This window comes from Triturus cristatus, chromosome 3_1 (genome assembly GCF_964204655.1).
Source record: "Triturus cristatus chromosome 3_1, aTriCri1.1, whole genome shotgun sequence".
NCBI lineage: Eukaryota > Metazoa > Chordata > Amphibia > Caudata > Salamandridae > Triturus > Triturus cristatus.
The window spans coordinates 849,661,435-849,685,590 of record NC_140583.1 but is presented as its reverse complement, the minus strand read 5'-3'; the positions used below and the strand labels follow the sequence as shown (position 1 = coordinate 849,685,590).

The window sequence follows — 24,156 nt, the reverse complement described above, 5'->3', positions numbered from 1 at the left end:
ACGGGCCATTAAAGACCCTCTCATTCAGGTCGGGCCTTTAACTCCCTGCTTCTCTGGGCCTTTACCGGCCCGGAGAAGCAGGGAGCACACAATTGTCTTCAATGGAGCTCCCAACATTCCAATGTTCTAATAGTGATTGAAGCAGCCACCCTGTCTTTCACTGGGTAGGTGGCAACTGCTTGAACTTCAAGAGGAGGATGTCTGGGGGCGTCCATCGGACCCTTTTGTCTCATCCAGAGGTGCACCACCTCCATGTAGTGTTCCTTCAGTGCACCTTCTGACAGTCTTTTTGCCTCTGCCCCCGTGTCTAGAACATCACAGATTCAGAGGCATAGTGTTTTCCTTGCAAATGATGGAACACCCCTTGCTATAGCACCATCATTACATGTGCACAAGCACTAGCTGTGTTACAGAAGAGGATGCACAAGCATCTGTGGCCCCTTCTGTAATACAGTAGTGCTCGGTGGGTGCCAAAACTTGTGCACAAGCCTGTTGTGCTCCCAGAGCACTGTTTGTACAAGCCAGTTCCATTTATGCTAAACATACATATTTTTATTGAAGTGGAAATTTGACTTCCATCCACTTGAATATATGGAGAAGGTAGTCAGTGAGTTGCCATTGTTGCCTTCCAGATGAGGTCCATCTTGTATCCAGGTGCCATATCTGTACATTTGTAACTGCGAATATGGTTTAAGTAGCATGGCTCACACATATTGCTAAATCTTGAACAATAAAGTTGATAGTGCTGAGCACTTTAAATACTCCATGTTAGATTTTTTTGATGTTCAGTATATGAGACTTGTGTGTCTCTACATTGTATGACTAGTGAGGAACACTTAGGCCCAATCTAGGGCAATGCCCATTAACTAGCTTATTCTCCCAGTGTTAGTAGGATGGACGGATTTTCTACACCCTGAGCTGATGAAAAGTGAAGAGGCCTCTGGGCATAATATGCCATCTGGACCTTTGTGGTGTAGTTTCCATCCTCCTGAATGATCTGAAACGTACTTTGCAGTTGTGTAGCAAAATGTGTATCCACGTACTCCTGTAGTTTTCTCATCACATTGCCTTCCTGGATCTGACTTAGGAATGGGAGGTCGTTTGACTGAAGAAGGAGAAATCCTTGGGTTTGTTTCAGAAGTAGGGTAGTGATAGCCTTTTTTAATTATTGTAGGGTGACAGCTGACTGACAGATGTGTTGAGAAAGTCTATCAAAGTGGAGAAAAGGCTCTCCTATTTAAATTTATTGTCTTCTTTTCATTCTGTGTCTTTGTATGTGTGCCAGACAAGAGGCTCACTGTAGGTGGCAAACGATGCTGATGATAATTATCATCTCTGCTCAATACCATACTTCAAACTTAGCAGGTCCCTGTTTCTTGTTAACATAAACTTTCTTAGGTCTTTGTGCAGGCGTCTTTCAGAAAGCTGGCAGTAAACCCTAGAGACCTCATCAGCTTCCACAAAGAATCGTAGGTGACACAGTGAAAGACATTCTTACCATAGGATGTAATCATTCTTAGTGAGAGGGAGTTTGCTGCTTCATAATCATTTGCAACATACACACCAGGATTGCTGCTCAAAAAGGCCATCCAAAAGGTAAAGAAAAGATTAGTCCAGAGTCCTACGATGGCTGCAACCACTTCCTGGTTGAGGTGGTGGCAGCCAATCAGATCTAATTTCGAGATCTGTTTGATCCGCAAAGTTTTTGCGTCTCTACATATACAAAAATCTTTTTTTCTTTAATAACTCCAAAACTAATGAACAGATTTACACCAGATTACAAAAATCACTCTTTCAGGACCCAGATCTAGCTTTCTAACAAATTTTGTGTAATTCCGTTCAGTGGTTCGGGCTGAAGTTGTGTCTAAAATCCCTATGGGAAATTGCATGAGGAAAACGTGTTTGGGACCCCACCTTTTTCTCGGGCCCCCGATTGACGAATCACCCCTGAAGCATTCCAGACAGCAGCTGAAGTGACTGGCAAACTAGTTTTGAAAATTTTGTGAAGATTCATCAAATCGCGACCTAGTTATTAGCAAAACAAACAAAAAAATTCCTAATTAAACTAGGTCCTAACTATACCTATTGGCGACCACCAATAAATATATAGTTTTTTTAACTGTTTTGCTTCCATGTGCTGCTTCCGTTCCTTGTTGCATTTAAGGTTCCTGAGAGATGCTTAATTAGATTTATTTAAAGACGCAGATTTTTTATGAACAGAAGACTAAAATACTTGCATCCTGAAAATGATTATAGTTATAACTATTCCATTATCAGTTTGCTTTACTGATAGACCACGCTTTCATTTTTTCTGCTCTGGAGTCTAAGAGTTTTAAGATATAATCACAAAGGTTTCCTTTAGACTTCACTATACAGCCAACCATATATATTATACCCAAAAATAGTCTTCCACCATATCACTCAATCCGATTCATTACAGTCAGGATAGGAGAATACATCTGTATACCCAAGGCTACTCATAAATCCAAGACTAATGACAAAAAGTTGAAAAGATTTTATTCATCCTGGAAAACTCAATGCTACACAATAAATGACACTGTGTCATAAGATAAGAGAAACAATACAAATTCATTACATTTCATTTAAAAAACACAAAAATATCAAGCAACATAGATTTCAAAATATGAGCGAGAGTACAAAAAACAGACCAAACACTTTGTCTTAAATTGATCACATCCGTAGTACTTATTGCTCAAAAGCTGAGACTGGGTGCTGTATTCTGTTGGCACTCAAGTTTCGGTGATGATGCAGAATGTGTTCCTAACAAATCAGGCGTCGACGCGTTTCGGTGGAGAAATTATAATGCCATCTTTTTCAAGACAAACGTATTCGGACTCTCAAATTGATTAAAACAGGAACCATAAAATTCACCTCTTTTATCATAGAGGTTTGAGGGGATATAGATATATCTTGAGCAGGAATAATACAATTCACCTCTTTTATCATAGAGGTTTGAGGGGATATAGATATATCTTGAGCAGCAAATTATTAATATATCTGATCTTTAGGGGCAATTATTCTCCAGTTACGGAAACTGAGGACTTGAGGCTGCTGCCCGCGTACGAACAAGATTCATATTATCACAGGATCATTGCAAGAAGCTCATTGACCCCCTACTTTGTTCATTACAAAAGGAAAATAAAATTATAAGAAGAACTATTTACCCATATTCAAGGACATTCCATGCAGATTTTCCGTGCAATGAACGCGAGGATTATAGTCTCTGCTTTCGACAGGATTTTTTGAACTGTCTAGTCCTAGACCTTATATCTCTCGCTTTGGGTAAATCCTTTAGTCAGTCCTTGGCCAGGCAGCGCTGAAAATAGGTGGTGTTTGCCCCTGAAGCTCAGATATATTAATAAGTTGCTGCTCAAGATATATCTATATCCCCTCAAACCTCTATGATAAAAGAGGGAATTTTATTGTTCCTGTTTTTATCAATTTTCGAGAGTCCTAATACGTTTGTCTTGAAAAAGGTGGCATTATAATTTCTCCACCGAAACGCGTTGGCGCCTTATTTGTTAGGAACACAATCTGTAATATTACCGAAACTTGAGTGCCAACAGAATACAGCACCCTGTCTCAGTTTTTGAGAAATAAGTACTACGGATGTGATCAATTTAAGACAAAGTGTTTGGTCTGTTTTTTTTGTACTCTCGCTCATATTTTAAAATCTATGTTGCTTGATATTTTTGTGTTTTTTAAATGAAATGTAATGAATTTGTATTGTTTCTCTTATCTTATGACAGTTATGTTATTAAATCTCCTATCCCGACTGTAATGAATCGGATTGAGTGATGTGGTGGAAGACTCTTTTTGGGTATAATATATATGGTTGGCTGTATAGTGGAGTCCAAAGGAAACCTTTGTGATTATATCTTTGCATGATACCCTATTCCTTTGGTTTAAGGGGTTCCTCTCAGTTTTTACCAGTCTAAGAGTTTTTGCACAGTATGCAGATTTGCGGATTCAAATGTTCACAGCAATGCATGATTCTTAACTGTAACTTGTGACAGCAGCTTTTATTCCTCAAATGACCTGAAAATATATTTTGCTCAAGAAGCTTTAGTCTGAGTGGATATTGCAGATGTAATGTAAGCCCATGGCACCTGAATTAGTCTATGCAAGTGTTAAGCTTGCACTGGCAGCAATATTCTTATCATTTTAAAACCATTTACTAGCATTTTATAGCTGGATCCAAGATTTTATTTTCATGAATCCTGTGGCTAGTAAAGATGTATAGATTTTTTGGCAGGTCCACAATGTACCCTTTGAACCTTTCTACTTAGTTTAAGTTTATCCTCCGATAATCCATGACAACTAAATTAACCTGACCTCAACCCACTAGTAGCTATGGCACAGCCAGACATGCTTAACTTTGGACAAGAGGTAAAATATTTTATGCAGAACCAAAAATTAATACCTCCTAAAATACAAAACAGTAAAAATCCCAAACTGAATTAGGAAAATAGAGTAGCATGCAATAAACAGAGTGACACCATAATGACGACAAGCATTGGAAATGCAATAGGTCTTGCATTTGTTTAAGTTAGAGCGATTTGATTTGCTAATGGTATTGTATTTTAGCTATGGGTTTTTGAGTGTATGTATGTGATATATTGTGGATGTATGTTTGTATTTTAATTGTTAGCTGTGTAGCAGTTTAAAGAATAGCATTAGGAGGAGAAGAGCAGTGTTTGAGATTTGGGAAGGAGAGTGAGGAGGAGTAGAACAGCATAAGGGGCCATGAAGTAAAGTGAGGAGGAGAGTAGCATGAGGCAGAAGAAAGGGGAGTGAGGAGAGCAGTATGAGGGAGAAGGAAGAAAGTGAAAAGGAGATTAGCGTGAGCTAGAAGGAAGGAGAGTGTGGAGAACAGTATGAGGCACAAGGAAGGAGGGAGGAGAAGAGTAGCATGAGGGACCTGAAAGGAGGGTGAGGAGGAGAAGAGTAGTGTGAGGTAAAAGGAAGGAAAGTGAGTAGATCAGCATTAGCCATAGGGAAGTAGATGGGTATAGAAGAGCAGTTTGAGGGAGATGGTAGGAGAATGAGAAGAAGAGCAGTGTGATTATGCAGAATGACAGAGTTATGAGAAGGAGAGCAGTGTGAGGCACACGGATGGAGAATGAGGAGGAGAAGAGCAGTGTGTGGCAGAAGGATCGTGAGTGTGGAGGAGAGTAGTATGAGGCATAAGGATGGAGAGTAAGGAGGAAAAGAGCATAGTGAGTTATAAAAAAAAAAAGGAGTGTGAGAAGATCAGCATAAGGCACAAATATGCTGGTATTGGAACTGGTGGTGGTAGTTTGTGTTGGTGATTGTGGTGGTGTTTGTGGTGGTTCTGCGCCTGGTGTTGACAATGTTGCTAATGGTGGTTGTTAAGTTGTTGTCAACAACTATGAAGTGTGTGACCGGCTGTCAATGGCAATCAGAAATACCACTGTAAGCACTAAGAGGCTCAAGGCACCCAGCACCTACTGCACCACCCTTGGCATGAACATGACTTATCCGCACATTTTCTGCTGGCCTAGCTTACACTGCATACAAAGCCATTTTCGATTACTGTGCCTCCTGGCCGTGTTCTTAGGTGCCGCCTGGGACCTCGTATTTTTTTTTTATTAACTCAACATCACTATTGTCCCCTGCAACAAAGTTTCCTTCAGCCTACGACACATCACGGCCCCTGGCTGTCCTCCCCTGGATACAAATGCAACTCCACTCAGTGACCCTTTTCTACTCGCCAGGAATGGCACAATAAACTAACCAGGCCTTGAGTATAACACTAAAAACGCGTAATTACTGTTGTACACCTTCCGACCCCGGAACCTAGCTCAAGGAAAGGTGGTGGTTCGACCATCGAAAAATTGCTGCCTGGCATTCCAACCAAGCCTGCAGCAATGATATATACCTTGTATTGTGTCGAGTAGGGCGGCGCGTGGGGTTCCGGGACTGGCAACAAAACCGCATTTCTGCTGGTAAGGCGTTGCAGCCTTGCACGCCAGAGAACATTGGAATCGTCAGGACAGTGCACAGATTAGTCCCCTGATGTTCCCTGAAGGGTGGGGTCCACAACTGACAGCAAATATAAATGCGTCTTTTGTTCCTGGCTCATCCTCTAAAGGGGGCGCACCACCCATTCAGAAATGTGCATTTACAATCCTACCTCGTGCTTTTTGATGCATAGCCAAAACTAGCTGCCCTTCGACATGGTCTGGCTTAATCCGGCCCTCAACCCATTTTTTTTTTATTTTTTTTTTAACTCTGAGGTACAGGGTGGCCATTTACCCACATCAACTGCGCAATGGATCCCTCAATATTAACCCTTCGACAACAAAGTGCTGCCAATTGGCCAAAACCACATGTGGCCACTGCTCTATTACACGCGCATGACCAAACCAGCAGCCGTCTGTCTGAGCCTGGGAGCTCTCTCTACTGTGGGGGGGGGTGGGAGGGGGGGGGGAGACAAACGACCGACGCCTATAGCTTGGGACAGTGCCGCCATGGCATCCGCATCTGGCGGCGTAACCAATACAAAGAGCATTTACGGACCAGCCCCAAGTCAGGCCTTTATAGGCTAGTCCATCTACGCTGGGCCCGCCCCGCACGCTACTGAAGAGAGCCCTGCTTATGCTTTCTCAGTCTGGCCAACTAGCTGCACGACTTCGAAAGACCAAACTACTTTGCTGACCCACTTTATCCCATCGTGCCAGGGCCCACCTTTTCGGTGCATGCGCTGCAGTCTCTAGGATAGTGGGATGCACGGCCTTTAGGCTGCCTTTAAAGCTAGATTTGATACTGCAACTCTAGGGTTATACACATGCAAAACTTCAGCCGTTTACCCTATTTTGGGTGCCTTGTGCTACATACAGGAAGTCCGATATAAGCAGCAAAGTCTACAACACTACAGGCAGGCCAAAGGTATTTCATTAAGTGTGCTTTCCTGTTCCTTGCACTGCCCGGTTAACCCTGGCCTCCCGCTCGTAGTTCCCTCATCGCGCCTGGAACTAGAACCCAGTGCTGAAGTTAAGGAATGGCCAAGTAGCTGGAGAGTTAATATACGTGTCTGAGTCTGTTTGGACTGAGGGGGCATAATAAAATTATTTAACTTGCGAATCCAGTTTACTGCAATTGTGGAAGAAATGTATCTGAACAAACTCCTGTGCTTATAAGTATCAGTGACAAATTCTGAATTGCATGGCCCCTACAGTTATCAGCATAACTCGTGTTGGACCTGCTGATAACGGATACAAAAGGCCAGTGACGCATTACCTGGTTGAAAGAGTGCGCTCCTAGAAAGCTTCCTGAGCAGCAAGAAGAACCTGCCTTTAATCAGCACTTATTGCCCTGGTGTTCCCCCCCAGTTATCCAAGAGGGCCGGTCTTCTAACACACAGTTACAACAACCTGATAGAACATCGTCTGCCAAAAGACGTTTGGTGGCCTCTCTCCAAATACTCCTATTTGCAATTAAAATAGAGCGCTCGACAGTGAGGACTGCGAGGCTGCCGAAGTAGCAGAGATTAAATCGTAAGCAGTAATATCTTCTGCTCTCATTTATGTTTGACCTTTTAACTTTGTTGGTATTTTCGTAAACCATCAATTGCATTTAGCACTCCCACCACGACAAGCAGTATATAATTCCTACCTGAAAAAGGCAACAGACCATGTGGCACCCCTAAGCATTAAACTGATACTAACATATGCACAGTTTCATGGCCCATATGGGCCTGTGGTTTTTTTCTTTCGCATTCCGACGTTTTTTGTTTTTTTTGTCTTCACGCTAACAACTGCAAAATAAATTAACACCCGATGGCAGCTCATAACTCCCAACAAAACCGCTTTTTACCTCATTGTAATATCGAACCTGCAACTGCTACAGCCATGTGTTCCAGGCACTGCCATTCAGTTGCCCCTCTCTTCTACCCCCGATGTCGCTGCTCCACCCCGCGAAACTTGCATGCAGCGCTCCTTCTCCTCGCTGCGCCTCAGGGACCGACCAAAACTGGCTAACCAGGAAAGGGGAACGTGAAGGCAACTGGTTGTGCTGCGGTGCCCGGGCCCTCTCACACCAGTCGCGTTGTCTCTCGAACACCAGGCAGCAGCACAAGTGGGGAAATACTCGCTGTTTACCTTGCGCATTATCTCTGAGGAGCCTGGGGAGAGCTGTGCCATGCCGAAACCGGTAAGCGCCCATCCTACTACGATTGCATTCACAAGAAATTCTCAGCACTGTACTTTCTTTTAACTTCCCATCTGCCACAGTGCCCCCAAACAGAGCGCGGTTTCCCTGGAGTGGACGCCACGAAAATATAACTAAATAAAGTGAGTGTGGTGTCCCTAGCGGGTGCCGCGCTCATTATAGTAATAAAAAACAAGCAGGGACATAATCCTAATCAGTCTCAACTGAATGGCTCTGACAAATCTGTGCCTGCAGCAGCCAGTGTAAGGAGAGGGAGGGGGGTGGAGAGAGCAGGGCAGGCCGAGCAACTCCAGAGCCAGTGTGAGGAGAGGGAGGGGGGGTGGAGAGAGCAGGGCGGCCGAGCAACTCCATTGTCTGCAGTGAGCCGGATGTGCTAATTAGAAACATATGGCCCCTATAAAGATAAGAAATTGCTTCACAACAGCAGTGAAGCAGACGATCCAGTCTGGATGGGCCGAACGAAAGGGAGAAGGGGCAAGGGCCAAAAAGCATCCTTGTCAATGGGAAGTCAGCGTTTAGCATAAACGCTGACGCGACCCAATGAAAATGATGGACGGGGCTTCACGTCCCCTTTCGAAATCTGCTCTCTCACGATATCTCACGCCGAGCGAGCAACGCTTTGCGCTGCAACGCCAGGCGAGACCTAAAAATACAGTAAGGGGAACCAGAGATGTGAATTTTAACGTTTTAAGTAAAATTGCCAAAAACCACAAAGCGTCAAAGATAGTCAATAATCATAGTAGACCTGGACCTAAGCAAAATTTGAGGCTGACCACGATTAAGGGTTAAATACACCAACCAGGTTCGTCCTGGTTAAAGATTTTACTTTCTGGCATTGTCCTTTAAATCGCAATCTGCCAAATGAGTAGACTTTTAAAGACCCCTGAGACTTCAGCTGAGGCACTTAGAGACTCAAAAGGTGTCAGGTAGAGGCCAACTGTAGGGTCTAGTTTAGTTTATTTGACCCTGCAGTATCAAAAAGGATGCCGACAGCCCCACCCTGCATATGATGTGGGGTTCAGAGGAGTTATCTTTGCCCATTCAGGTAAGGCTGTTTGCTCCTGGGAGGCATTCCCCACCTATTTATGACTAAGTACTGGCTGGGCGAATCTGGAGAGCCAATGCAATTTAGCCTCCAGGAACGCCCGAATGCCTGAAGGGAACTTTCTACAAGTTACTTTTCCTTTTCTTTTATTAAAAATCTGATTTCAACATTGAAATTGGTTTTTAATACCTATTAAAATGCCAGACTATCCGAAGACAACATTCATTTTCAAAATGCCTCAAACCTCTTCGACTCCCTATCCGGAGGTGCTCGGGGGAAATAAAGTGCTATTCACCTTGCTAGCTGAAGCCTGAGCCATGAGGATATCTGGGGTAGGATGTTTAGTGAGAAAGTCAGGATCACCAGGCACCAATATGTGACTGCTGGTCACCTGCCTATTCACTGGTGGGAAAGAACAGGGCTTCAACAAGGTCTTCACTGATACCTTGATGAGCAACTAGTCAAAGGAAACGAAGCAAGAACTTAGACGTGGCTGGAACCGACTGCTAAATTTCTATAAGGATGTTAGTCTTAGTCTCAACTGAAGGCTTATGCAATTACAGGACCTCAGAAGCCTGTTGGACTACTGCTGGAAATGTTGCAATCTATTTGGTTGGTGGTCAGAGGAGTTATCTTTGCCCATGGTGGTCCAAGTGGCAAATCCACCCGGTATCAGGGGAGGTATGAGCCCTCTGGCCTCTTGTAAGTCCATGTAAAAATTGTCAACGTCCTAATGAGGGGGAAGATAACCATTTGCCTCCCCAACACCATTATCTCTCTCTGGTGGTGCATCTTGTTCAGAGTCAGAGCCAAAAAGATAATGTAGCTTCTGGTGGTTCGCCCTCATAACAATATTGGTATATAATCATGTTGCATGACTGATTGCACTTTAGTAGTTTTGTAGCGCGACATTGGATGAGAATGGGCTGAAGTTGGTGCAGGGTCGGACAATAGAATCTGCACCGGATCCTCTTCTGGTTTTGATAAGGAATTGTCCAGCGCAGGTCCTGGAGCCAGAAAGGATGAATCTACTGCCATCAGTACAGAACTTATGAGTACTAAGAGTCTGGACGATGCTGCAGAAGGATTCGCCTGCGAGAACTCGACTGGAGGCCAATGTGGCTCCTTGTAGCCCGAAGGCATGTCAGAGGACCTGAGAGTGCGCCAAAAGCATTAAGCTGTAGCATGTTTAGTTTAGCTCATTACTTGATACTCAGGCCTGTTTGCTTAGGGAAAATTCTTATAAATACTCTATCATCCCAGAGATTCATTCTCGCCCTTCGATCTCCACTCTGAGGAGGATCACGTGAAAAGCTTTGTTCTCAGTGTATACTCTGTCTTACTTGGTCTTTTCCTCGTAGTGTTTGGAGCAGAGACATGTGTTGAAACTGACATCATGGGTGCCTTGCAACAAATTCATGAACATGTGTTTCACATCGGGTGACGCCAGGACACCTCTGTGACCAGAGACTTACAGGTGCCACCAAGTACCTATTGCTCGGATTGCAATGTTCTGGAAGTTGAAGTTAAGCAAATCATTCTACTCTGTTATTCGTTCCATAGTAATATGGTCATTTCTTGCTTACGTCAGTGTACATTCTGTAGGTAGCTTCAGCAACAGAATATATTCCAGTGAGCTGAAGTTTGTGAAAGAGTGTGAGGTAATACTTAAGCGGGAGCACCATCCATTCTTTGCTGCTAAAGCATGCATGGTATGACCTCAGTACTTGAGAAGAAGTGCCAGGATGTGACCTTTTGGTTCTTAGCACTCAAGAGCCAGATTTACAAACCTTTTGCGCTGGGTTCGCACTACAAAAGTGATGTAAACCTGCGCAAAATGTTTTTGGGGGGGATTTACTTTCTAAGGCAAAACAAGCTGCCTGAAAGTTACGCAAAGCAGACCAAAGCGCTGCTTTGCGCTACTTTGCTTCAAGGAGGCGTTCCATAGGTGGTTCATGGGGTTTTCCCATGCAACCACCCATGGTTTTTGGTGCAAAACCCAATCTACTAAAAACAATAGGCAGGATTTCGCACCAAAAATGTATGCCATTTTTAAACAGTCGTTAAAACAGAGAAATGCTTTTATTTCTGCTAACATTCCCACTTAACGTGTATGCTGCTCTACACAGCACACATCTGAAGTGAGGAAAATGTTAAAGTTAGTCTAAACATGGTATTTTGTACTGGAACAGTACCCTTCCAGTACACTGCCTATGCTAAACTCCTACAGACACCTTTGCACTATGGTGCAAAGGAGTACAGGTGGTGCTCGGCAGAAACCCATAAACCCAGCTGAGTCCTGGGTATTCTATAGTAACATACAACAATGTCTAAACAGATATTAGTTACACGAATAATTTGGAAAAAATAAGTAAATAATGAAGAAAAACTTGAATAACCAGTGTTTAATTACTGCAGTTATATTTCAAAAGCTGAACAAAAAGAGCTTCGAGGCAGCATCAACGTTACTTTGATAATGTGCAATAAATATATAGTGGACACATTGTGCTTGTAGGAAAAGCCCTCTCTGTACAGTGTACTTAAATGAAGTACACTATGTAGAGAGTGCAAGAGATCCCCAAAAAGCAGGTAGAGGCAAAAGTAGATAATACTGACTCTTTTTGTGGTAGTGTGGGCGAGCAGTTAGGCTTATCAGAGGGAAGTGTAAAGCATTTGTTGTACTCACAAAGGCAATAATGAGACACACACTCAAGAATAAATCCGAGACCAATTTCTAAAAATAACATAGATTTTTATATAATTTTTTAAGACCACAAACTCAGTTCTAAGGTAAGTACTTTCAGAGTTACGATTTTTCAAAGTTTGGAAAATATATCACTTTTATACACAATTTCCCACCATAGCAACCAATGGAGAAAAGGCAGAAAAATGCATAAAAAAATCAGGCAATGCTTTCATGAAGTTCACCTTCTCATTTTAGGTCAATGTCAGGACCAGGTCCTAAGTTCCAGCAGAAGAAGTTCTGGAATGTCCCGGATCGGCTGATAGCAGAGGTGCTGAGGTCTTGGAAGCTGGTGCAGAAAGACAAAGGGGGCCACCTGAAAAAGCACTGCACAGAGGGACTTACAGGTAAGTATGGTGGGTCGCCTTGGGGGGAGGAGATCGGAAGGGCCTTAGGACCACGGGAGCAGCGCGGTTTGGTTCGTACTGGGACCGGTGGGGCCGGGTAAAGAGCAAACCGGTCAGCAGGGCGTTTTGCATCTTGACGTCCTCGCAATCAGGAGCAGGCAACTTGGAGAGGCGATCTCAGGACGTCTGGACCACTCAAGAAGTGGGTCGCTGTTGTCTCGACGTCACTCGACGGGTGCTTGCTTCTGGTGTCCGCTGTGGACTTCTTTTTTTTTTTCCCCCATTGGGAGTCCGGTACCCGGGGTATTGGTATGCTGCAGCTTTGGTAGGTCCTGGCGCCTCCAAACTTGGTGGTGAGGTAGATCTGACCCACCGGAGCTGTTGTACCTCTTCTTGCTTCGGTGCTGCATCAAGGTTGTTGGGGAGAAGCAAGTTGACAAACTGAACTTCACAGGATCGGTGCCTACAGTGTGCAGGGGAGCAATACCTTCACTCCAAGGGAGCTTCACTGTGATTTCTCAAAGGCATGAGGTGCTCTGGGGTTCTTTAAAGTCCTTTCAGGTGTCAGGACGACACAGCAGCAGCGATTGCAGAGTCCTAGAAGCAGCAGGCAGAGTTTGGCGCCTTTTTCTTCTGTAGCAGGGTTTCAGTTCTCGAGCAGCGGGTCTTCTTTGTCCTTGTCTTCTCTTTTCGATTGAATCTGATGTTCAGGTCTCGGGGTGCCACTTAAATACTGAATTTAGGGGTGTTGCAAGGGGCCTTTAAGGTGTGTACACCCTCTAGTAACGGCTTTCTGTAGGAAGAGGCACTACCCTAGCCCTGATTGGAGGTTTCTCCACCATTCCGAGATGGTGGAATTTCAGGAGAGGGGTTCACCTCACCTGCCCCGCCCTAGGAGTGGTGTAGGCTACACGGGGACCCTTCTCATCCTCTTGCCTTTCCTCCCGCCACAAGTGGAGCAGGAAAGGGCGCTTGACATCCCCCACTATCTGGAGGTTCCTGGGTTGGATTTCAAAGGTGCCATGGCCTTTGAAGCTTCCCACTCAGAAAGGTCATCCTGTTCTGGAGGTGTGAAGCACCTCCACCCAGAGCAGGCTTTGTCTCAGTCCTCTTGAGAGCGCTCGCTCTCACCCCATGAGGTCAGAAACATGTCTGGTAGTGGCAGGCTGGCGAAAACAAGTCGGGAACCACACCAGTGCTTGGTAGGTTTTCAGAGGACCCTCTAAAATGGTCTCCTGTGTGAATTTAATAATAAATCCATCACTGGCATCAGTGAGGATTTATTATGACAAGATGTTTGTTACCAAACATCTCAGAAATCAGTGAAGCCATCATGGAGCTAGGAAACCCGTGATGACAAGTATCCAGCCCATGTACTCTTTAGGGTTTTCCTATTTACTTACAAGATCCCAAAATGGGCTGGACATTGCAGGGGTATACCTGTTCATGCAGGTATGTCCACACATAGGATATAGTGTACCTTTCCTTAGGACTAAAGGCCTGCAGCAGGTGTGACTTACCTATAGCTTATCCACTGCATGGGAGGCATGGCACATAGGGTTGTGTGCCATGTCGACTCTTCAGATTTTCCTGCACCAGGACACACAACCTGCAATGGCAGAATGCATAGCCTTGGTGAGGGGTTCCTGGGGTGCCTCAATTAGTGCTGCAGCCCCAGAGGAACCTTTTCAGTGCCCATGCCCTAGGTACCACGGTTACAATTTATTTGGGACTTACAGGGGCCACTGAAGTTGTGCCAATCGTGGTACAGTTTCCTGGAAAGAGATCTGGCACTGGGGACCTGGTTAGCAGGGACCTAGTGAACTTACAGTTCGAAATGACATCAGGCAAAAAGTGGGGGCTAACCATGTCAGAAGGGGCACTTTCCTACATGAAAGAGGATGAGACTAACTGTACTCCAGTGAGTCTTCATCGTCTACGTAGAAGAACCTGGAAAGTCCGCCTGCATTGGCATGGGCAGTCCTAGCTCTGTGATCCACTTCAAAGTCTGTTCCCTGTAGGGTTAAGGATCACCTGAGCAATTTGGGATTTTCACCTTTCATCTGCATTACCCATCTGAGAGGTCTGTGGTCAGTTTGAACAGTGAAGTGAGAGCCAAAAAGTTATGGCCTCAGCTTCTTCAGGGACCAGACCACAGCAAAGGCTTCCCTTTCAAATGCACTCCAATGCTGTTCCCTGGGAAGTAGCCTTCTACTGATGAAAGCCACAGGCTGGCCTTGACCTTGGGCATTTATTCGGGATAGGACCACCCCTATCCCATGTTCAGAGGCATCAGTCTGCGCAATGAATTGCCTGGCATAATCTGGAGCTTTCAGAACAGGTGCAGAGGACATTACTTCCTTCAGAGTGTCAAAAGCCTTTTGACAGCTCACTGTCCACTTCACCTTTTTTGGGCATTCATTTGGAGATCAGTTCACAAACCTCCTATAGTACCCAGTCAAGCCGAGGAAGGCACTGACTTGAGTCTGGGTAGTTGGAGTCAGCCAGTCCAGAATGGTCCTCGATCTTGGGTTGTAATGGTTGAACTTGGCCTCCACCAACAAGGTAGCCCAGGTATACAACCTTCCTCTGCCCTATCTCACACTTGTTTGCCTTGATAGTGAGGCCTGGACTTCTCAGAGCTTCTAAATCTTTCCCAAGGTGGATCAGGTGATCCTGCCAGGTAGAGCTAAAGATAGCAATATCATCTAGATAAGCTGCACTGTAGGATTCCAAACCAGCAAGGACTTTGTTCACAAATCTTTGAAAAGCGGCAGGTAAATTGTTTTCAGCCCAAAAGGCATCACAGGAAAATGATAATGCCCCTCGGGTTGACAATGTAGATTTTTCTTTTGCTCCTGGAGTCAGACCTATCTGCTGATATTTGGCTGCACCCAACCTGTCAATTAATTCATGTGCCTTTGAAATTGGGTGTGCATCGGTTTTGGTCACTGCATTGAGGCCCCTAAAGTCCACACAGAACATACTCTTTTTTTAATTTTTTACCACCCTGGGTATGAGGCTTGGGAACTAACACTACAGGGCTGGCCCAGGGGCTCTCAGATTCCTCTCAGATGGCTGTATGACTCTCAATTCCAGTATTTTGCTTATTTCAGATTTGATGCTGTCTTTCACATGATCAGACTGCCTGTAGATTGTTTTTGACAGGTAGGTTTTCACCAGTGTCCACTTCATGGGTGCACAAGCCAGTCTGATATTCTGACCAGGGGTCAAAGAGAAGAGCTCGGCAAACTGATTTAGGACATCACTGCAATCAGTGTGCTGTTGGGTAGTGAGGGTGTCTGACAAGATCACTCCTTCCACTGACTAATCTTTTGGGTTGTTGGACAGGAGGTCAGGGTGCGGTTTAGTCTCTCTGCTTCCTGATACTCATCTTTAACCATGAGCACGGTCACATCTGCCCTGTCATAATAGGGTTTAAGGTGGTTCACATAGGTGACCCTCTTGGGGTTCCTGCAAGAGCCAAGGTCCATCAGGTAGGTGACCTCCCCTTGCCTTTCTAGGATAGGGTAGGGCATACTCCACTTATCTTAGAGGTCCCTAGGGACCACAGGCTCCAAAACCCACACCTTCTACCCACCATAGCAGCCTTCTGGTCATACCATTACTTCTGCAGCGCTTGGCTGGGCGCAAGGTTTTAGTTTCCTTTCTCCATGTATTCAGCCATTCTGGAGCGGAGGCCAAGTACATAGTCCACTTTGTCCTGTCCTAAAGGTTCAACGAGAAGTTTCTCCCATCCCTCCTTTACAAGGCACAATGGTCCCCTAACAGGATGACCAAACAAACATTTAAATGGGGAGAACCCCACTCTCTTTTGTGGCACCTCCCTGTAGGCAAAATGCAGACATGACAGTAAGACATCCCATCTCCTCCTGAGTTTTTCCAGGGAGTTTAACAATCATACCTTTTATGGGTTTATTGAATCTTTCAACAAGGCCATTACACTGTGGATGATAGGGCGTAGTGAACCTGAAGGTCAACTCCACATTCCTTCTACATATGTTAGAGGTAACCAGACATGAAGTTTAACCTCTATCTGATACCACTTCCTTTGGGAAGCCCGCTCTGGTAAAGATAGCAACAGCCACTGCAGTGGTAGTCCTAAGTGTAATAGCTTCAGGATACCTAGTGGCATGATCCACTACAACCAGAATATATCGGTTCCCTGAGGCTGTAGGAGGGCCAAGGGGACCAACAATGTCAATCCATACCCTTTCAAACAGAACCCCAACCACTGGAAGTGGAATTAAGTGGGCCTTTGGGTACCCACCTGTCTTGCCACTAGCTTGACAGGTGGGCCAGGCGTTGCAAAACTTTCTGGTGCATCCTTGGCCAGTAGAAGTGGCTGACAAGCCTGCTCCAAGGTTTGGTCTGGCCAAGGTGTCCAGCTAGGGGGATGTCATGGGCCAAAGTGAGGAGGAATTCTCTAAACACCTGAGGCACTACCACTTCCCTAGTGGCACCAGGTTTGGGGATTCTGGCCTTAGTGTAAAGGATTTCCTCCTCCCAGTAGGTCCTGTGGGAACCACTAACATAACCACCTTCCTGTGCAGCAGCTTGCTGTCACAGGCTTTCGAGAGTGGGGCAGGTGCTCTGCCCCTGGCACAGCTGTTCCCTAGAGAGTCCCACTGGCCCAAAAGCTCAGCCTTGTAAGGCTTCAGCTCCTGAAGGTCAATTTCCTCTTGGGATGACTCTTCTTCCCACTGAGGAGAAGGGTCTGGTGTCTGATTTGCAGCTGGTTCCCCAGTCTGCTTGCCTTTTCTCTTGGAGGGCTGCGCCATTCTTCCAGACTCCAGCACCTCTTTTACACAGTGGGCTGTGCTCCTGGTTTTTACACACGCACCCAGTATAGGATTCCAAGCATTTCTACATGGATTCTCAGTTCTGCCTCAGCCCAGGCTTACGACTCCAAATCATTGCCAAGCAAACAATCAACTGGTATTGATGAAGAGACTGCTACTTCCTTTTTTCCAGCAACTCCTCCCCAGTCAAAGGATACCATCGCCATGGGGTGTTTTTTTTTGTCACATTGCCAGCATTGGTGACTGGATAGGTCCTTCCAGGCATCTATTGTTCTGAGGACACCAGCTGCTCAGTCACTGTGGTGATGTTGGCACCAATGTCTATCAGGGCTTCTACCCTAACATCATTATTGATAGGATGTTGGTCTATATTTTTGCATATTAGTGGGCCAGACAGCTAAGGTGGCTAAGTCCACATCCCCTACTTTAGTTGCCTCAATGAGTTCTCTGACATGGTCAGGGCTCACCTGAGATCCTATCTGGAGATTAGCCACTGCAGCTACTGCAGGTGGACTAGAGGGATTTGGTTTGTTTTTACAGCCAAGGTCTCCAGTTCGGTGTCCAAGTGCCTTACAATCATGACACCAAGCCTTTTTGGATCCCAGTCCTTACTCTGGTACCCTTCCTTGAGTTGAGTTTCTGGTCCCACCCTCCTGAGCCAGCTTTTTTGGGGCCTGAAGAAGACTCATTTTAGTTTTTCCCTTCCTGATCACCATCTTTCCCTTGGAAGTGTGTGTGTGTGTGTGTGTGGGGGGGGTGGGGTGGGGGTTGGCCTTCCCCACCAGTGGTACTTTTGGTCAACTTTGTTTTGACCCAGTGGCCTGCTTTCTTCAACTCTAAAGGAGAAAGTGGACCAAGGTTATCTAGATACTTATGCAACTTCACATTGTAACACTTACTCAAGATTCTCTTTCATGATTTAATTGTAAAGCCCTTCATAGTCTTTCACGTTGTTACCTGTTAACCAACTATCCAGTGTTTTCAGTGAACAGTCAATGAATTCCACCCAGGACTTACTCTGGCTTTTTTGAGTCTCCCTGAATCTTATTCTATACTCTTCAGTGATGAGTTCAAAGCCCCTATCAGGGTACCCTTCATTAGGTCCTAAGACTCCGCAATCTTTCCAGCATGAGCTCCTCATCTGTGGGGGTCTCAGCTGTGCTTTAGGGGACTGACTCATGTCCTTCCTCGGCATCATCTTCATTGGTATTCTCTTCATCCTCAGACTGGGCTACCAGTTCTCAGTGATCTTTCTCAAACTGAGCTGTCAGTTTTCTGAGTAATTCCTTTGTATGATGTTGCCATGTTTGATTCCTTAGCTCTTACACAGTCCTCTCAGGTGAGCTTGGCTTAGGTCCATGTAAAGGGTCAGGTCAAGTTCCTGAACCTGGCTATCGGATTCTGGCACTATTTTACTAAAGTTGGGGCCTTTTTAGGAAGTTACAAAAATAACTATCAATGAATGCTTTGTCTTAACTAAAGATCAGACTTTGAAATTGCTAGCCACTTGGTTTCAGGGACTTCACCAAGGCCCTAGCAGTTAATTTTAGAAATGTAGAGAAAATCAGATCAATCAAAAATTAGACTGTCTAGCGACTATTTTTGAATTTCTTAATGTGGTCACTTATTGTCAAAGTTTTCCAACAAATGCAAAGACGTGTAACCCACCACTGATCCACCAATGTAGGAAAATACCTCTGTATACAGTGTAATAAAATGAAGTACACTATTTAGAGAGTGCAAAAGATCCTCAAAAGGCAGGTAGAGGCAAAAGCAGATAATACATCTCCCATTTTGTGGTAGTGTGGACGAGCGGTTTGGCTTAAAAAAGGGTATGGTTTAGCATTTGTTGAACTCACGCAGGCAATAAATGAGACACACACACTTGAGAATAAATTCGAGACCAATTTGTGAAAATACCAGATTTTTTAAATCTAATTTTTAAGACCATAAAAACAATTCTAAGGTAAGTACTTTCGGAGTTACGTGTTTTTAAAGTTTGAAAAATATATCACTTTGATGCGCAATTATGCACCATAGGAAAAAATGGGGGAAAAGCAGAAAAATGCATAGAAATTCATGCTATCCTTTCATGAAGTTCACCTTCTCGTTTCTAGATTGATGTCTGGACCAGGTCCAAAATTCCAGCAGGAGAAGCCCTAGAACGTCCCTGATCGGCCGGGAGCAGAGGTACTGAGGCCTTGGAAGCTTGTGCGCAAATCGGAAGGGGGCCACTTGAAAAAGCACTGCACAGAGGGACTTACAGGTAAGTCCGGTGGGTCTCTTTGGAGGGAGGAGGTCACAAGGGCCTGAGGAGCAGGACGGCTGCTGGGGCTGGGTGCAGAGAGAACACGACAGGTGGGTGTCATGCGTCTTGAGGTCCTCGTGGTCAAGAGCAGGCAACTCTGAAAGGCAATCTAGGGACAGCTGGGTCACTTAGGAAGTGGATCTCAGGTGTCTCTATGTCCCTCGACGAGTGCTTGCTTCTGGTGCTTTGGGTGTCCATTGTGGACTCTTCTTCTTAGTTTTTACCATTGGTGGTTCAGTACCTCGGGTATTTGTACACCGGGGCTCCAGTAGGTCGTGGTGCTTCCAAACTTGGCAGTGAGGCAGATCCGACCCTCCAGCGGTGTTGTACCTCTTCTTGCTTCGGTGCTCCATCGAGGTCTTCAGGGAGCAGCAAATCGACAAATCGGACTTCACGGATATGTACCTGTGGTGTGCAGGGGAGTAATAGCTTCACTCCAAGGGAGCTTCACTGCAATTTGTTAAAGGCTGGAGGCTCTCCAGGGTTCTTGGAGTCCTTTAAGGACGACCATGGCAGCATCCATTATCGAGGCCTAAGAGCAGCAGGCAGGGTTTGGCGCCTTTTTTTCAGCAAGGCTTCAGTTCTCGAACAGCAGGTCTTCTTTTTCCTGGTCTACTCTTGTCCATCGATTCTGATGTTCAGGTCTCGGGGTGCCACCTAAATACTGAATTCAGGGGTGTTACAAGGGGATACAGTTAGTAGCCAATGGGCTACTTACCTTTTAGGGTGTCTACACCCTCTAGTGACCACTTCCTATGAGACGAAGCACTACCCTAGCCGTGATTGGGGTTTCTCCACCATTCCAAGATGGTGGAATTGCAGGAGAGTAGATCTCTTCACCTGCCCCTCCCTAGGGGTGGTGTAGGCTAAGTGGCAACTCTCTTCCTAATCTAAGTAATTTTACCGCCTTTTGTCCCACCACAAGTGGAGTAAGAAAGGAGGTTTGGCCTCTCCCACTATCTGGAGGTTCCTGGGTTGGATTTCAAAGGCAGCATTGCATTTGAAGCTTCCTGCCCAGGAAGGCCATGTTGTCCGGCTCTCACCCCATGAAGTCAGAAAAATGTCTGGTAGTGGCAGGCTGGAGAAAACAAGTCAGGAACCACACCAGCGCTTGGTAGGTTTTCAGGGGACCCTCTAAAAGAGTCTCCTGTGTGAAGTTATTAATAACTCCATCACTGGCATCATTGAGGATTTATTAAGACCCGATGTTTGGTACCAAACATCTCAAATCAGTGAATCCATCACTCAGCTAGGAAACTCGTGCTGATATGTATGCAGCCCATGTACTCTTTATGACTTCCCTGTTCACTTACAACATCCCAGAATAGACTAGATATTGTAGGGGCATACCTGCTTGTGCAGGTATGCCCACACATAGGATATAGTGTACCCTGTCTTAGGGCTAAAGACCTGCAATAAGGGTGACTTACCCATAACTTATGCAGTGCATGGGAGGCATGGCACATAGGGCTGTGTGCCATGTTGACTCATTAGATTTTCCTGCACCAGGACACACAACCTGCAGCGGCAGAGTGCATAACCTTTATAAGGGATTTCTGGGGTGGCACAACCAATGCTGCAGCCCCAGAGGACCCTTTTCAGTGTCCATGCCCTAAGTACCAGGGCTACCATTTATTAGGGACTTACAGGGGCCACTGAAGTTGTACCAATCGTGGTACAGTTTTGGGGTAGAGATCTGGCATTGGAGACCTGGTTAGCATGGGCCCAGTGCACTTACAGTTTGAAATTAAATCAGACATCAGGCAAGAAGTGATGGCTAACCATGTCAAAAGAGTCACTTTCCTACAATGCTCATGGAGAAAACAGTGAGCAGCGCATGTGAAACATGTGAGAGCGTGAAAATGACAGCAACAGGAGGCTTTTACAAAATCATGTTATAAGCCAGAGACAATGAATACGCTGATTTGTGTCTAGGGGGTTTCGACCTTCATTATTTACAGCTCATCATCAGGATAAAAATGCACATAAATGATTGATTACTTTGTAGAGTAGAAAGATATTTAAAATTGAACCTGATTAAAAACAGTGCCTTAACAAATAAAGCTCTGTGGCCAATACCTGATGGTTGTACTAGGATTTAAGAAAAGGAAAAGGCAAAAGGAGAAGGCTGTGGTTAGCCAGGGATTGGAGAGAAGTAAATGAAAGTAGAGCAGCCTCAAATCTCCAACTGGAGGATAATGGCACAGTGAGCATGGGCCCCACGTCTGGGCATACCCTTACCACTTAGGGTGACAAAAGCAAAAAGAACATATGATCGACAGGGTGCTGAACAAATCAAACATTCACCCCCAGTCACGTATGCCCAGACGTGGGTCTTGTGTTCGCTATGTCACTGGATTGAAGCTAGCCAGGCCGTTTTATTTATTTATGCGTTTTTATATAGAGCAAACTTTACCCGAAGGTGTCAGAGTGCTTTACAGTAGAGCTCTTGAAGGAATAAAACCCTACGTGGCATACACCGCGATAAGCGGAAAGAAAGCAATTCCTTTTTGTTATTTAACCCTCACACACTCTATTGGTGTCCTGCTTCATCATCGGGTTCACCCTGACTCCTAAAGGTCAGGGTGGGCTCGACCATATTTCCGGGAGCTCTTAGGCGATGTAGGCCAGAGGGACTTAAAGATAAAAATCCTATTTTGTTCCCCAGGTATCCCTTTTATTCTCGGGGACATAGTGGATATTAAAAAAGTAATAAAACATGTTTTTGGAGGGGAGTTATGGTCCTATGACCCTAGTAATCTGCCAACATGTTTCAGCCCAGAAAAATTGGCCTTATAGGTCCAGGGCTTTCATCAGGGCACAACAAGGATTCCCTCCCTGGCGTTGACCGAAAGTAATCCTATATATCGTTTTCAAGTAACAGAAAGCTGTAACCTCCGTGCAAAAAATATATAATGGGCAGTATACTTATCCCCCTTCTTTATGTGCGAGAAAAATTCCGCCTGTAGGGAGAACAAGAAGACAAAAGACATACAATTATGCAATTCAATAACCATAGTCATATTGTACAGTAGCACCCATCATGCACGGGTGCCCGTAATCCCATACGTTCATGACCAATAATTTGTGATCATTATTATGAGCTCATATAGCTCTGTTGATCTCACACCGCCCTGTAGGCGGTATGCGTGAATAATCGCACTTTATTTTATTCTCAGTGCACGTTACCTTAGCCTCTAATGCACAACATCCCCACTCATGTCCAATCCTTGGTTTAGAATACACTTGTGTATAACGACAGAAACCTGTGCCAATAGTTATACATTCTCGCATCCACTCTCGATGAGTATGAGTGAATCCAACAAACACACTCGTGCCCAAGAATGCTCATATTCCTTAACCAAATTGGGTGGAACAAGTGTTTCTCACAGATCACAGTAAGGAGGGCAGCCTTGTAGTCACACGCTGTTTGGGGGACAAGTGAACACTGCCGCGTTAGAATCCACATACACAGCACACGTACTACCTTTGTCTGTCAGAATGCTATCGAAATGGACTTACTCCATCAAAGGTCCTGCCCCATAAACAACCTATTTGGTGTCTGTGTATCTCGGCATTGGCACTTCTTTGCTCGGAGCCCCAGTTTAAATATACGGAACCTCCTGTCTTCAAGCCAGTCACTGGGCTTGTGAATAGGGCGGGGCGCCTGTGAGCCCAGTCACTTCCTGTGCGCGTATTGGAAGGGACTACAGGTCCCCATGGAAACCATAGTTTTCGGTACCAAATCATAAACAACTACTCAATTCCCTTAGCATCTCGGGAACTGTAGTGTCGTGCCTTCAATCGCTACTCGCGGCGTGCATCACGTCTATGGACTGCCGTATCCCTGCATTCTCAGAGGGTTTCTAAAAAGCCTAAAAGCAAACATAGTTTGCCTTTAGGCTTTAGGATTACTTTCCTTGTTGTGCCCTGATGAAAGAACTGGACCTATAAGGCCAGTTTTTCTGGGCTGAAACATGTTGGCATATTACTAGGGGTCATAGGACCATAACTCCAAAAAAAAAACGTGTTTTATTACTTTTTTAATACCCACTACGTCCCCGAGAATAAAAGGGATACCTGGGGAATGAAGTAGGATTTTTATCTTTAAGTCCTCCTGGCCTACATCTCTTAAGAGCTCCCTGAAATATGGTCGAGCCCACCCTGATCTTTAGGAGTCAGGGTGAACCCTATGATGAAGCATGACACCAATAGAGTGTGTTAGGGTTAAATAACAAAAAGGAATTGCTTCCTTTCTGCTTATCGCGGTGTACGCCACGTAGGGTTTTATTCCTTCTAGACCTCCGTTGTGTCTGGATACAATTGTGGGAGTACATTTCTAATTTTGAGGAGGTATACACGTCCTAACCTCTCTTTACCCCTTGATTGCCGGTGGAGGGACCTCCACTGACAGTTGTAGTTCACAGTGCTTTACAATAGAACCAGTTGCATTACCTAAGGACTTCAAAGTACATGAATTAAATTAAAGATATGAAACAGATTAACTCTAAACCCACATAAGAATGGTAGTAAGTACATATGTCTACTACAGATACCAGCAGATATATATATATACATATATACATACATATACAAGTTGCAAAATTTGATGAGGGGTGCTACCCCGAAACCGATCCCAGGATACTAGTTTCTGGTCTAGGGAGGACCTGGCGTGG

At 45.1% G+C, this 24,156-nt stretch overlaps 1 protein-coding gene across 3 annotated transcripts in view; it reads left to right on the top strand.

Moving 5' to 3' along the window:
- The window catches only part of SCRN3 (secernin 3), a 146,554-nt gene that overhangs the window by 108,672 nt on the left and 13,726 nt on the right, over positions 1-24,156 (top strand). The window lies entirely within an intron of this gene.